Genomic DNA, 13,977 nt, shown 5'->3' with positions numbered 1-13,977 from the left:
AATCCTGATGCTCCTTTCCATCAAAGGATCCGGGCCAAGTCCTGAGGGTAGCATCGAGCTCTAAAGGTCCCGCGGCCAGGCTCCAAGCCGTTCCAGAAAACAGCAGATCTTTAGGTGCGGCGGCGGCAACAAACGGGCCTTCTGAAACCCTAAGCTCGCGAACACCTGCCATCCTCGCTCCCTGGATGAAAGGTTTTACTTCCTTAAACAATTCTTTATTGGATCAGTGGATGATTAGAGTTATGGAGTTGATTAGAATATTTAGGGTTATATCCTTCGATAACATTAACAGGGATTTAAATTTAAAGCATTTGTCAATTGTGAATACACATAAAATCCTTGTGAACCTTTAACTAATAAACACCTCACACTTCCAAAGACCATTTAGCAATATATATGGCAAAATAAAGCAATTCCAACATCCAACAAAAACCCACATAATGAAGAGGAAACACTAATAAAAACACATAGAATCCTCAATCCTTAGTTTCAAAGATAAAACAACCCATGCAAATGCTCAAACCAACCAAACAAAATTTAGGTTGTCGATTGTTAATGTGGTAATATGAATGAAAGGAAAAACATTAGCAAATAATGGACTCGAACTTCATTCTCACCCACACTTAGCACCAAGCATGACAATTGTTCCAAAGCATCTACACTACTAATGAGTAGGAGAAAAGTTGAGCAATGTAAATAATAATACTTACAAAGACCAAGGGAGATCCATCTAATTGTGAACCAAAATGTTGATGACCACAACATCAATAATAAAAAATATAAAATGTCACAAAATAATTAAGATCCATCCACTTATATATTGAAATCGGGACCCTTGTAACATCATCCCGCCAATGGAGAACTTCCAAAATGTTCATTTATGGGGAAAATAAGCTTGAGTATTTGATGCCAATATAGTTAAATTCAAAGTACATTTCAATAAAACATTGAATTTGTGCATAGAAATTTTTTCCAATTAATCATTTAAATTGATGACTTTGAAGCTCCTAAATTCTCCCTCGGCCTTGATTTTGAAATATAGCGTAGATAATTCACCCTTTCATTTGATGATGATGAGGGAGAATATGAATAAACAACCACTTCTAACCAAGATCACTAAATTAAATTCCAACATGATATCACAGACATATTAGAATCGATCCTTGGACCATGGGGATTTCAAGGGCAGGGATGGAGCCTAAGAGCTCAAGTTTTCCTAGATCAAGATGCTAAGGTGACGCCCCCTATGAATGATAATCACATCCTTGTTGTTAAATCCCATTGTCAAACTTTGGTTCAAGGGACAAAACTAAACAAACCCTCCATTTATTTTGATGATGTTGAATATTTTTCTGCCGATGACGAGTTTTTCAAAGGTTAGTTGAAATTAACCCTCAAGTAAGAGAAAATTTATGTTTCAACAACTATCAAATTCTACCTTGTAGTCTAATTCTCTCACCACTAATGAAACCCATAAATGGGAATCCAAAAATTCCAATATTGATAACAATTGTAGAGAGCATAGGATGGGCAAGGATTTAACCCACATTTTTCATAATGAGAACTGGCATGGAATGTTTTTTTACTTGAACAACTATGTTTCTTTATTTCTGACATGTTCCAACCTAAAATCTCTACTATAGGAAAGGAAGGTCCATTCGCACATTGTTTAGAATAGATTTTAGGGGAACATTTACCTTGATACCAATATTTTCATAATTTATACCAAGTTTTGTAGTCTAGAAGATGCACACCCAATTTTCAATAAAATCGCTGACAACAATTTGGTATCATGGATTCCATGATTAAAACTTATGTAAGGTATGGTAATTATAATAAAGTACTCAAGCTCTTTCATGAAATGCAAAGGAGTGGGGTGAAGGCGAATATTCTTTTCTATCCTAGCTTGCTTAAGTTATGAACTGGTTTAAAAACTTTGCAACAATGTAAGCACCTCCATGGATATGTGATTAGGAATGGTTTTGAGTCTGAATTATTTGTTGGGAGTGCCCTTGTAGCCTTGTATACAAAATGAGAGAGTATGGAGTTTGAACACCAAATGTTTGACCAAATGCCTCACAGAACTAAGACAACATGGAATGAAATGCTTGCAGGGCATGCACAAAGTAATCACTGTAGAGAGGCATTGAAACTATTCCACAAAATGAAGCTTTCCAGAGTAAAGAATGATTCCTTCACCTTCAATAGTGTTGTTTCCATGTGCTCAAACTTAGTTTCAATCATGAAAGGGAAATAAATATATGGATACATAATTGGAACTGGATTTGAGTTGAATGTGTTTGTGGATAGTGCCCTTGTAGATATGCATGCCAAAAGTGGAATTGTAGGAAATTCCCACAAAGTATTTGACAAAATGTCTATGCAAGAAGTGTGTTACATGGATCACCATGACTGCAAGATATTTCAAAATTAGGAATTGTGAAGATGACAAGGGCCTGGTGATCTTGAAATGATCAACAAAGAAGCAGTAGATTTGGAAAATACCCCCATTGAGGGGGTTTTGTAACCTTTGATGCAAACAAGAATGTTTGATATCTGATGAAGTTCAATTGTGTTTGGATATTTTTGGACCCAAAAAGCGCGAAGAGAAGAAGGAAAGTAAAATATTGAAAATTTTGGGCTTCATGGGGAACCCTTTATCATGGGTCATGGAAGCTACAATAATGATACCCATTGCTTTGGTAAATTGAGAAGTAAATACTTTTTATATAGTAGTGTAAAACCAAAACTCAATAGAGGGAAGTGTCTAGATGGAGATGTCAAAATAAGTGACATGAATTACTAATAACAGATGAATGTTTATATGTTTTTGTTAATACACCATGAAATATAATTTCATCACTAATAGTGTATGTTGGGCATGGATGTAATGAAATATTTGGGTTTGGGTGCATATAGTAATGTTTTGTGCATGTTGGGCATGCATGAAATGAATTTGAATGCCCACTTTATGGATAAAACTCATTTATATTTCATAGAGGTTCTCATCCTTGTTTTCACATTCTTTAATTTTATTCTACACAATTGACATTAGCTAGGCAATGATAAATTATTATCAAAATATGGGGTGCCTATAGGCACTCAAGATTCAATTGTCACTCAAGGAACTCCATGTTTTTCAAGGGTGGTTCTCCATTTCCAAATGATGGTCAAGAGAAAAGTGAAATTTCATACTATCTGGATCAAGCATGTGCTTCTTTAAGGCAACAATGTTTTGTTAATTATCTTATGGACATTCTGTAATAGCTATTGTAATTTTTCAAGATTCCATATCGAAATATAGAATTTGGGCCAATAAAAACTTCTTAGACAACATGTGGTGCCTTATTAAGAGTGAAACGATAGTTTTTAGCTAGAAATTTTGTTCGTTACTCTTCAGATTCTTATGCTAAATCTCACTGTGTTGATCCATTTTCATATTTCCATGGGATTCTTTTCGAAAATACACTTTGGGTGCTTTAGAATTTGATATGACTAGAAAAACGGATATACCATATGAAAGAGTAGATTCTACATACAATTTCCTTGTCAATAAAGATATTAAACCCAATTTTTTCCATAAACAAACCTAGATCTTCTGAACCTGGTCACCTGCCTTGTAGTTGTCTCTTCATTACTTGACTAGGAAGGAAACATTCTAATTGGGTGACTATTTTTTCTCTCAATACAAATGAGATTTAACTTTTATCCCTTTCACAAGTGTATGTTTCACAATCTTTATTTACTACTTTATCTTCATCTGCTTGAGTAGAAGTGGGTGATTATATCCCTATAACTTCTCCGTTTCTAGTTTTCTAACTTATTAAAGTGTAGGTTTTAGAGTCATTAGCAAATGTTATGTTGGATTGGGTAAATTTGGCTCTTCAACAGGATGTTTTCTTTGAATAGGTTTTTCTTATCAAAAGCTCTTGATCTAGTGCGGAGTTTGAGGAACGGGTATTATTACAACTTCCTTTTTTCATAAATCGATTTTCTTCTTTTTATTTCCATTTGAGACTAGTGTCATGAAATAAGTATTATTAAATGATTTAAGGGGAGATGTAATGGTAAATTTTTTGTTCATGTCATATATAAATGATGTCTTTTTATTTACTTAATAATAAATCTGCTATATCCTCTGCAAATGTATATATTGGGGTAGACGTCAATGGTAGCCATTAGTTGCATTAAACCTGTAGCATGGTGGAGTAAGAGATTTCTACATATGCTCCCTCTCTTCTAGGTATAGATTTTTAATTGTAATTGGTTTTGGATCATGTCTAGTTAGTGGTTAGTGTTATGTTAACATTATAAAAAGATCATTCACCATAACCTGATAACATTTAAAAATATGTAAAATATCAAAAGCAACATTTCGGAAAATTTTAGAAAAATTGACTTTAAATGGATGGTAAGTTTTTCCAAATGCCTTCTGAATCTTGTGTTAGTTGATGAATGTTGTTGGATTTTTTATCAGTGAGGTTATGACAAATTTTTATGTTATGAGGGTTAAACCTATTCACCACATTTCACAATATTGAAAAAATTAATGAACAAGATTGAAAACTTTGAAGAACTCATGTTTTTTTACTTGAAGTTGGTCATTAACTGATCATTTCTATGTTTCATTAGGGATTTTTAACCTTACTATGTTCTGAGTGGAATGGTAATTAAGAATTTTATAATTAATTATTAAATAACATAACATAAGGGTTTGAGACCTAAATCAATAATTGATCCTTATGCCTTTAAAATATAGTGTGAATTAGTATTTTTTTAACTTAAAATGCATGCATTCATATAACTAAAGCACATGTATAGACAACTACAAAAGGACATGATACTATTGGAAGAAAGTGCATATACATGAATACAGGAAAATAGTTTTTCCTTACCAATGGATTTGCTACTTGTGCTTTTACAGGTTGTGTATTTTGCACAACTGTTCAGTAAAAGTTATGTCCTTTTATTTGGAAGGACTATTGTATATAAAGGAAAACTCAAACTTGACCAATTGAAGAGCTAATACTTTTCATATTTGGGTGATGAAAAGCTTACGAGCTATAGGATTTGGTACATATTATATCCTTACTCTCATTTTAAGTTAGTAATGAAATCCAAAGGCTCAATCAACCATTTTGTAGACTTTAATTCTGATTTAGATGACTTAGTTCCAAAGTGTGGTTGTTGCTACAAACCAATCGTGATTTTGTTGGCATTATGGTACATGTGTTGTCCTTGATGGAAACCCAGATATAGGTCAGTTAAGAAATGATAAAGTGATGTATGATGGAAACTCACATTGTAACATGGCTATTCAAAGGTAATAGAGAAATGGCACATAAGAACAGGATAATGGGACAAAGGATTACAGATCAGAAACAAGAAATTAAGGAAGGAAAATGTTTTAAGTTTATACACTGGTTCACCTAGTCCAACTCGAGTATACATGTGGGTACACAGTATAAAATGAGCGTATACATATTCATGTAGTTTCACAGAAGGAAAAACACGTATGGGATGGAAAATTAAGGTTAAAGAATACCAAGGGTCCATACCATGGTATTAGCCCACAATATTGAGTGGAATAAGGGTTACTTGAGCCTGTCTAAGAATACCATAGGTTCTAAGTGTTGTTTTGGTGCATGGTATTGATCAAGGCCCTAGTATATGAGGAGGAGAAGATTAAAGCCTAAGAGTGGAAGTAAAAAGGTTTTTCATGAATACTTCTATCTGAAGTATATTTTGTGTTGTAGGGGCTATGGTTATGATATAGATCTGAAATATCTTGTGCACCCTTGGATACAATGTTGGATCAGGATCGTGAGACCTGAAATGACTTATAATTGTATGATCTGATAATGGATAGTATAGATCTGATTGCTAACGCATATTTTATCCTTTATATGCTATGATCTAGGTATATCTGAAGTCTTGAAAACATGTGAAGTTATAATTCATTATTTGCAGATCTAGACGAAGGTTCGCCTTGGTGAAGGCGCATATACACGTGGGGTTAGCACTTCCAAGTAGTGTATACAAAGGAATGGCTTGTTGTTTAGAAATGACTGATCTATCTGATCAGTGCTGTTGGTTTACTGTTGTTTTTCAATGATGTATTCATCAGATCTAAAGTAAAACTGATTGTATGAGGAGATTGAATCTAGTTGACTGATTGATTGAGTAAGAAGGGTGATCTTTGCTGCCATCTATTTATAACTCTGTAATATGATAGTAGATCTTCAGAATGTCTTTAGTTAGTACAGTTTTTGGTTTAGATGTTTAATGATCAATATCTTTAGAGGTATAAGTAGGTTGGGTTATAGAAAGTAGCATATATACGCAGGTTGGCCTAATTGAAGTAGCGTATACATCCTGACATATGATTTTGAGGTTGTAGTTGATTTTGATTGTTGATGAAGTGTTCTGGGTTTAGCTCCATGTTCTAGTGATAATGATCTGACTGTTCAGATTGATTGATTGTGTTTTTCTTCATTAACGATTGGGTTTTAGTGATTGGTTAATGTAGTTGTATTATAGTTGTGGTGATTGATTTTGAGCTTCAATGTTACTGATGGGTCCAGTACGAAAATTTGATGAAACGTGGCCTACATATTGTGTTGATGTGTACCAGGAGTATCCAGTCTGAAAATTTATGAAACGTGGTCCTTGGAGAAAGAGTGAAGGTGGTAGCCTTTTGTAGGTTGACTCCTATGTACTGGTAAACATACCAGCCAATACAAGAGCTAAGGGGGGTTGGAGCTCCCTTCCAGTAGAAGCTGGAAAATGAGTGAAGGTTGTAGCCTTTAGCAGGTAGATGCTTGCATACTGGAAAATGTCTGCACTAGTACAAAACTTATAAAAAAAATTTATAATAAGAAGATTTAAGACTGAGAAGACAAAAGCGGTTGTTTTTTCCCACACTGGGTTTCCACCTAAAAAATCATGATGTTCATGTGTGTTGCTTATGTGTGTTAATTTATTCTATTTTTAATACATCTATTTACTACTCAAGAAATGCATCACACTCTAATTTAAGTTCAACACACAATGAATTAGTTGTTTTACAAGTTTATTATATATATATGCTGGTTCCATTCATTATAGTTGCGAACATACGTTGTTTGGTATCTGTAAAGTAGCATATACATTTTGAAATGAAAAAATTATTATTGTGAAAGTTGAAATACTAATTCACCCCCCCTCTTGGTATTTTTCCCAACAAATTTTTGTTTTCAAGTTTGTATGTTCTTCATTATTTTTACATTTAGGTTGACAATCACATAGGTGAGGTGGGGTAGACCTTGATGTGGAGTAACACACGTTGCAAAGTTGATACATTGCTCCACATAGACAGTTCAATGGAGGATCCATATCCGGGACAAAGAGATGAATGGAGCACATGAAGCATGTGATGTTCAAACTTGGATATGGGGGGATTATTTAGTTGGAGTTGAGATGTCAAAGTAGCTGAGGGTTTCAAAATATTTTACAATGGGACCGAGTCTAAATTTGTCTTTTCCACTTCATTTAATTTCATTATTTGAAACAATTTTTTCCAGCCTAAATTTTTAACACCCCTCATAAATGAAGGAAATGCCAACCATAAATATGTGTGTTTGTGATATTATCCAAGATAAATTTACTTGTTTTACTTGCAAATTCATTGGCGGTTTTCAACAAACACATTTCCTAGCTGGGATCATGCTCAGCCCATGCGCATATTAGGGCACAATGGGGAGATAAATACTCTGTGAGGAAATGTCAAATGGTGAGTTTTTTCCCTCTTTTGCATCCTCTCAAGAGAGAAAGCAATGTCCTTGTGAATGTAAAATTACTTATGGCTTGTATACTAACTATTTTTTGTTTGTATGCATTGTTTCTGCTAATTTTGTTGCAGAATGAAAGCACGAGAAGGATTATTAATGTGCCAAAAACTTCATCTTTCAAAGGATGAAATGTAGAAAATTCTCCCTATTGTGGACGCAATCTCTTTATATTTAGGTAATCCCATGAATGCTTCTAGAGTTTATCCATTTGCTTCATCATCAAGGATTTTGTCACCTGAAATTGTTAATGTCTTTCAGGTGTTTTGGATGGTGTATTAGACCTTCTTGTTGAAGCTGGAAGGAGTCTTCCTGAAGCAGTAATGATGATGATTCCAAAGGGGTGGAAGAATTATAAAAACATTGACCCTGACCATAGAGATTTATATGAATACTTCTCAGCTTTAATGTGACCATGGGTTGGGCGAACCCTTGTAGCATGTATATATTTGTTTCTCTCTATAGAGGATTAGAATTTATTTTCTGCATTTTCTTTTATATGAAAATATATTTGAGAGTGTTTGAGACTTATACCATGGCCCATTTCCTCACCAAATACACATGTTTCCAGCCTCTCTAGATGAAGAATATCTGGATTTTTAGAAACTGTTGTTGTGAAAAATGACTTTTTCTCACATTCTCTAACGCTAACCAAAATAAATTGAAAAAATTAATTCTTGCGGTTATTGTTATCTCAAAATAATGGACTAGAGAGTTATATTTTGTTCAAATGGAAAATGCTTGTTCAAAAAGGATATCTAGATGAAATTACTGGAAATATGACTTTTACTCACATGCTTTGACACTAATAAATAAACAAATTATTTTAATGGGCACATGCTTTTCAAGTTTCTATCACATAGATAATAACCCTATAAATATTCTATTATGTTCAAACATTGCAGTCATTTACAGTCGTTATCTCAAAGTAACTCTAGACTATAATCTACTACGTACTAACTATTTCTATGTAACCTACAGTGGACGAGCTATCATGGGAACTGAAGTAGGTTTTGTAGACATTCCACCTGAGGATATTTGCGAAAAGGGAAGGCTTAATCTTGGCATGATGCTACTTGTAGATTTTGAAAAACATGGTATTGTGGACGATGAGGCCTTAAAAAAGAATTATTCCATGTCATGTCCCTATGCATAATGGATAAAGAGACATAAGATTACCCTCAAAGATATTGTCTATTTTGTTCCAAAAGTAGAAAGTGCATGAACAATTTATTGGATCAGTAAAGGTGATTTCTGAACTCTCAATATATCTTGGGAAACTTGGATGTGATCTATAAACTTTCCCTAGCTTGCTGATTGTATTGGTTTATAGGTTGACAATTTGGATGATACAATTAAAAACATGGGAATATATGGCTTGTTTTCACCATTGAAGGCTTATGGGTAAGTGATTTGTATGTAAAGATGCTATCAGGTATTTTTAAATGTATGTTTGCATGTTTTATGAGCCATTTGTTTAAATATGCATTTCATTATCCAGGTATACAGTTGAGGCTTTGGAAATGTTGTTTCTTCCTATGGAAAAATATGGAACATAATCTCTTGGTTCCATGGGGAATGACACACCTTTAGCTGTGATGTCAAATAGACAAAAATAATATTTGAGTATTCAAGAAGATGTTTTCTCAAGTAATAAACCCTCCTATTGATCCAATTCATGAAGCAATTTTCACCTCAATGGAATGCATGATTGGTCTAGAAGGGGATCTTACAAAAACTAGTCAGAAGTAGCGCCATCGGATTTCTCTTAAAGGTCCTATTCTTTCCATTGAGGAAAAAAAATCAATATAAAAGTGAATTACCAAGGTTGGCGTAGCAAAGTGCTTGATATCACATTTCCAAAAGAACATGGCTCTAGAGGATTGGAGGAGAAATTGGATAGGATATGCTCAGAGACTTGTCTTGCAATTTGTGAAGGTTACAAATTACTAGTGTTATCAGATAGAGGTGGGTAATATAAATTCCTTTACTTCCTCAACTTGTCTCTTATGGTTATTATAATAGCCAAAATAGACTTTAATCATTGTTATTTGTATACAATATTTTCCCTTATATAGATAGTGGTTAAATTTTCCTAACCCCAATAAGGATGAAAGTGTCACTAAACAAATCTTGACTTTTGCAGCTACATCATCCAAGCGGGTCCCTATTAGTTCTCTATTAGCTGTTGGTGTTGTGCATCACCATCTTGTCTCAAAGTTAGAGAAAACTCAAATTGGATTGATTATAGAGTCAGGGGAGCCACAAAAAGTGCATCATTTTTGCATGCTAGTAGGGTTTGGAGCAGATGCTATATGCCCCTACATAGTAATTGAAGCTATATGGAGACTATAGTTGATGGTAAAATCCCACCAAAGAAGAATGGAAACTTACATACTAAAAAAGAGTTGGTTTAGAAATACATCAAAGCAAGTAAATATGGCATGTTGAAGGTTTTAGGAAAGATGGGAATTTCTACTTTGGCGTCTGACAAAGGTGCTCAAATTTTCAAGGCACTTGGACTTTCATCAAAAGTTGTTCAAAGGTGTTTTACTAGAACACCAAGGCGGGTGGAGAGGGAAACGTTTGAGATGCTTTCTCAAGATACACTCTGTTTGCATAATTTGGCATTTCCTAGTCATATTTTACCCAAAGGGAATGTTGATGCACATGCTTTTCCCAATCCTAGTGACCATCACTGGTGTAAATATGGTGAAGTGCATCTAAATGACCCGCATGCCATTTTAAAGCTTCAAGAAGCAGCTCACACAAAAAATGTTTCAATGTATAAGAAATACTCTAAAATAATTTAGGATGTAAACAAACACTAAAATTTGTGAGGGATGATTAAATTTAAGTACCAGATAGGAAGATTCCTTTGGAGGAAGTTGAACCTACTAGTGAGATTGTGAAGTGATTCTGCACATTTGTTGTTTTTCATACAACTTTGGCTATTGCAATGAATAAAATTGGAGGAAAATCTAATATAATTATGCATCTTCATTATCTTTTGGAACAATATTAGGATAAGGAAAAATTATGCAACAACTAATAAGAATCAACAAACCTACATGAGTTTTTACTTATGAAAACACGACACTAAAATATATCTTAAACCAATTTCTTTCCAACATCATGAATATTAATATTTCTTTCTGCCTTGGTTTATGTGCATTAGATGAAGGGGAAGAGTGCATCATGGTTAGGACCACTCCTTGATGGCTCGATGAATCCTAAAAGAAGTGAAATCAAACAAGTTTCAAGTGGGCGGTTTGGTGTTTCTAGTGTCTATCTTACTAATGCAGATGAAATTCATATTAAGATGGCTTAGGTATGGAATTTTATTTTCAAGGAGTCTACAGAAGGTAATTTATTGATGATACTGGTGGCAGTTTGGGAGAGCACATCTTCTGAGATAGCATCACGATTTGCACTTATTTCCAAGACATGTTGTTAGGCTTATTATGTTTTGTGCAAGGTATACTTTTAGGCATGCATGTGAAGGATCCTCCCTACATTAGACTGGATATTTGCTATTAACATTTATTTTAAATGTTCCTCTACAAGGTGAAAATCCTAGCGAGGGTGGTGAACTTCATGGCCATAAAGTCATTGGTGATATTGCAGTTACAAGAAATTCAACTACTGATGTGGGGCTTATTATCCCTCCACATCATGATATTTATTCTGTTGAAGATCTTGCACAACTTATTTATGATCTTAAGGTAATTATAGAGATTAGACTTGAAGAATTTTCATTTTTATTTTTAAAGAATTTGTACACATTTTTTGTTATGCGATATTTTATTTTTATTCAGTTCATATAGTGGTCCAAGAATTTCGCATACATTGGGATATACTAGAAGGAGATGGATTGGGCATTCTAGTTGAATATTATAAGTCTTTATTCCTTAAATTTATATGTAGTTCTTTCAACTAATCTGTGGAAAATTAATTTCATAATTTATGCTTAAATACTAGTAGGGACCTTTTTTTCAGACATGAAATGTTGCACAACTTTCATCTAAACTATAGAATGTAATTTGATGTGCCTATTCTAGATGATCTCGATGCTGGAGGTTTCTTTTAGTATTATCTTTATTACCAATCCATATTTTCTTGAACCATACACAATTTCAAATGTTTGTTAGCCCGAACAATGAAATGTACATCTCCTAAAAGGACTGTCAACCAAAGTTATCATAAACCATCTGACTTCCACTGAACCAAACACTGGGGGCCTTTACATGTTGGAAGGTTTCATTTTCAAGATATGAGGTTTGTAGTGCTAGAAGGTGAGAAAGAAATATCTTACTATTTTGGTGGATTTTGCTGCAGAATCCTAATCTAGGAACCAAAATAAATAGAACATTGGTCGTTGAAGTTAGAGATGGAGGGATAACAAGTGATGTAGTAAAGTTCCATGCAAATCATGTATTTATTTTAGGACATGATGGTGGAACTAGAGGATCTTGTTGGATAGGATAAAATATGTTGGGCTTCCATGGGAACTTGGGCTAGTAGAAACTCATCAGAAATTAGTGGCTAATGACTTGCATGGTCATATAGTTCTACAAACAGATGGTCAACTGAAAACAAGAAGAGATGTTGTCATAACTGCTCTCCTTGGTGCAGAAGAGTTTGATTTTAGTACATCACCCCTTATTAGTCTGGGTTGCATCATGATGCGCAAATGTCACAAAAGCACATGTCTAGTTGGTATTGCTACTCAAGATCCTATTTTAAGGGAAAAATTTGTAGGAGAACCAGAACATGTCATTAATTTCTTCTTCATGCTTGCCGAAGAGGTTTGTGAACTTATGTTTGAGATGGGTTTCAAAATTATAAAGGAGATGGTCGGTCGTGAAAATATGCTAGATATGGATAAATAGGTTATAAAAAGTAATGAGAAGCTTGAAAATATTGATATTTCTTTGCTACTTTAGCCTGCAGTGAAGATTCGCCCATAAGTTGCTCAATATTGTGTTTAGGCCCAAGATTATGGTCTAGATATGGACCTAGACCAAGAGATGATCATGATTTCAAATGAAGCTCTAGAGAAAGGGATACTTGCATATATGGAGATGTCCATAAAGAATTTCAATAGATATTTTGGTACAATGCTTAGCCATGATGTTACAAAAATATTAAATATGACGTGTTTTCCCACATACACGATTCATGTAATAAATAACAGGAAATGGAAGTAAGAGCCTTAGGGAATTCCTTCGTTTAGGTGTTACCCTTGAGTTGGAAGGGGGAATAAGTGATTATGTTTGTAAGGATTTCTCAAGAGACAAGATCATGGTTTACCCTCCTAGAAGAAGCCAGTTTGATCCTAAAGAAAACATTTTCATTGAAAATGTTTCTTTATATGGGGAAACATGTGGAGAAACATACTTTAATGGTATGAAAGAATAGAGGTTTTGTGTGAGGAATTCAGGTGAAAAAGAAGTGGTTGAAGGAGTAGGATGTCATGGATGTGAATACATGGCTCATGGAATTGTGGTTTTCTTGGGAGAAAATGGGAGAAATTTTGCAACTAGAATAAGTGGAGGTATTACCTATGCTCTTAATGTTGATGGAAAATTTGATTCAAGATGCAATCTCAAGTTGGTAGACCTTGAAAATGTTGAAGAGGAAGATGATGTCATGACACTGAATAGGATGATATAACAACACCAATGTCACTCTAGAAGTTAGTTGGAAAGAGAACTCCTTGCTAATTTTGAAGCTTTCCTCCCAAAGTTTGTGAAATTATTCCCACAATACTATAAAAGAGTGTTGCAAGAAATGAAGGCTAGGAATATTGTGAAGGAAGCAGGGGAGGCTAAATTTATGAAGAAAGATGCCCTTGAGGAGTTGAAGAGGATAGAAAAGGTTGCTTAAAATCAACATAAAAATGACATGGCTTACAAGGTACATTTTCATGTAGTTCAACTCATTTTTTGTTTATTTTTAATTCCAATTGTATAACATGTATATCATCATCAAATATTAACTCCACCGTATAAAATCCTTGACTCTTTTAAATGATTTGACAACATCATGAATATTAGGTTGTATAAATGTTGAGTGTGATGGCTTGGTGATGGACAAACATTTCTATCTAGTTTGTAGCAAAGTGAACATAAAGTGGTGGCATAGAGAC

The 13,977-nt window shown here is 34.1% G+C and overlaps 1 pseudogene; it reads left to right on the top strand.

Moving 5' to 3' along the window:
• The first annotated feature begins 4,144 nt into the window (after positions 1-4,144).
• On the top strand, positions 4,145-13,715 carry LOC149143003 (glutamate synthase 1 [NADH], chloroplastic-like; annotated as a pseudogene).
• Positions 13,716-13,977: the final 262 nt, after the last annotated feature.

Source organism: Pinus tabuliformis, chromosome X, assembly GCF_031772625.1.
Source record: "Pinus tabuliformis cultivar Carrire ecotype Pingquan chromosome X, CPIR1, whole genome shotgun sequence".
NCBI lineage: Eukaryota > Viridiplantae > Streptophyta > Pinopsida > Pinales > Pinaceae > Pinus > Pinus tabuliformis.
The sequence above is the reverse complement of the archived record's forward strand: the minus strand, read 5'-3'. Positions and strand labels throughout refer to the sequence as shown.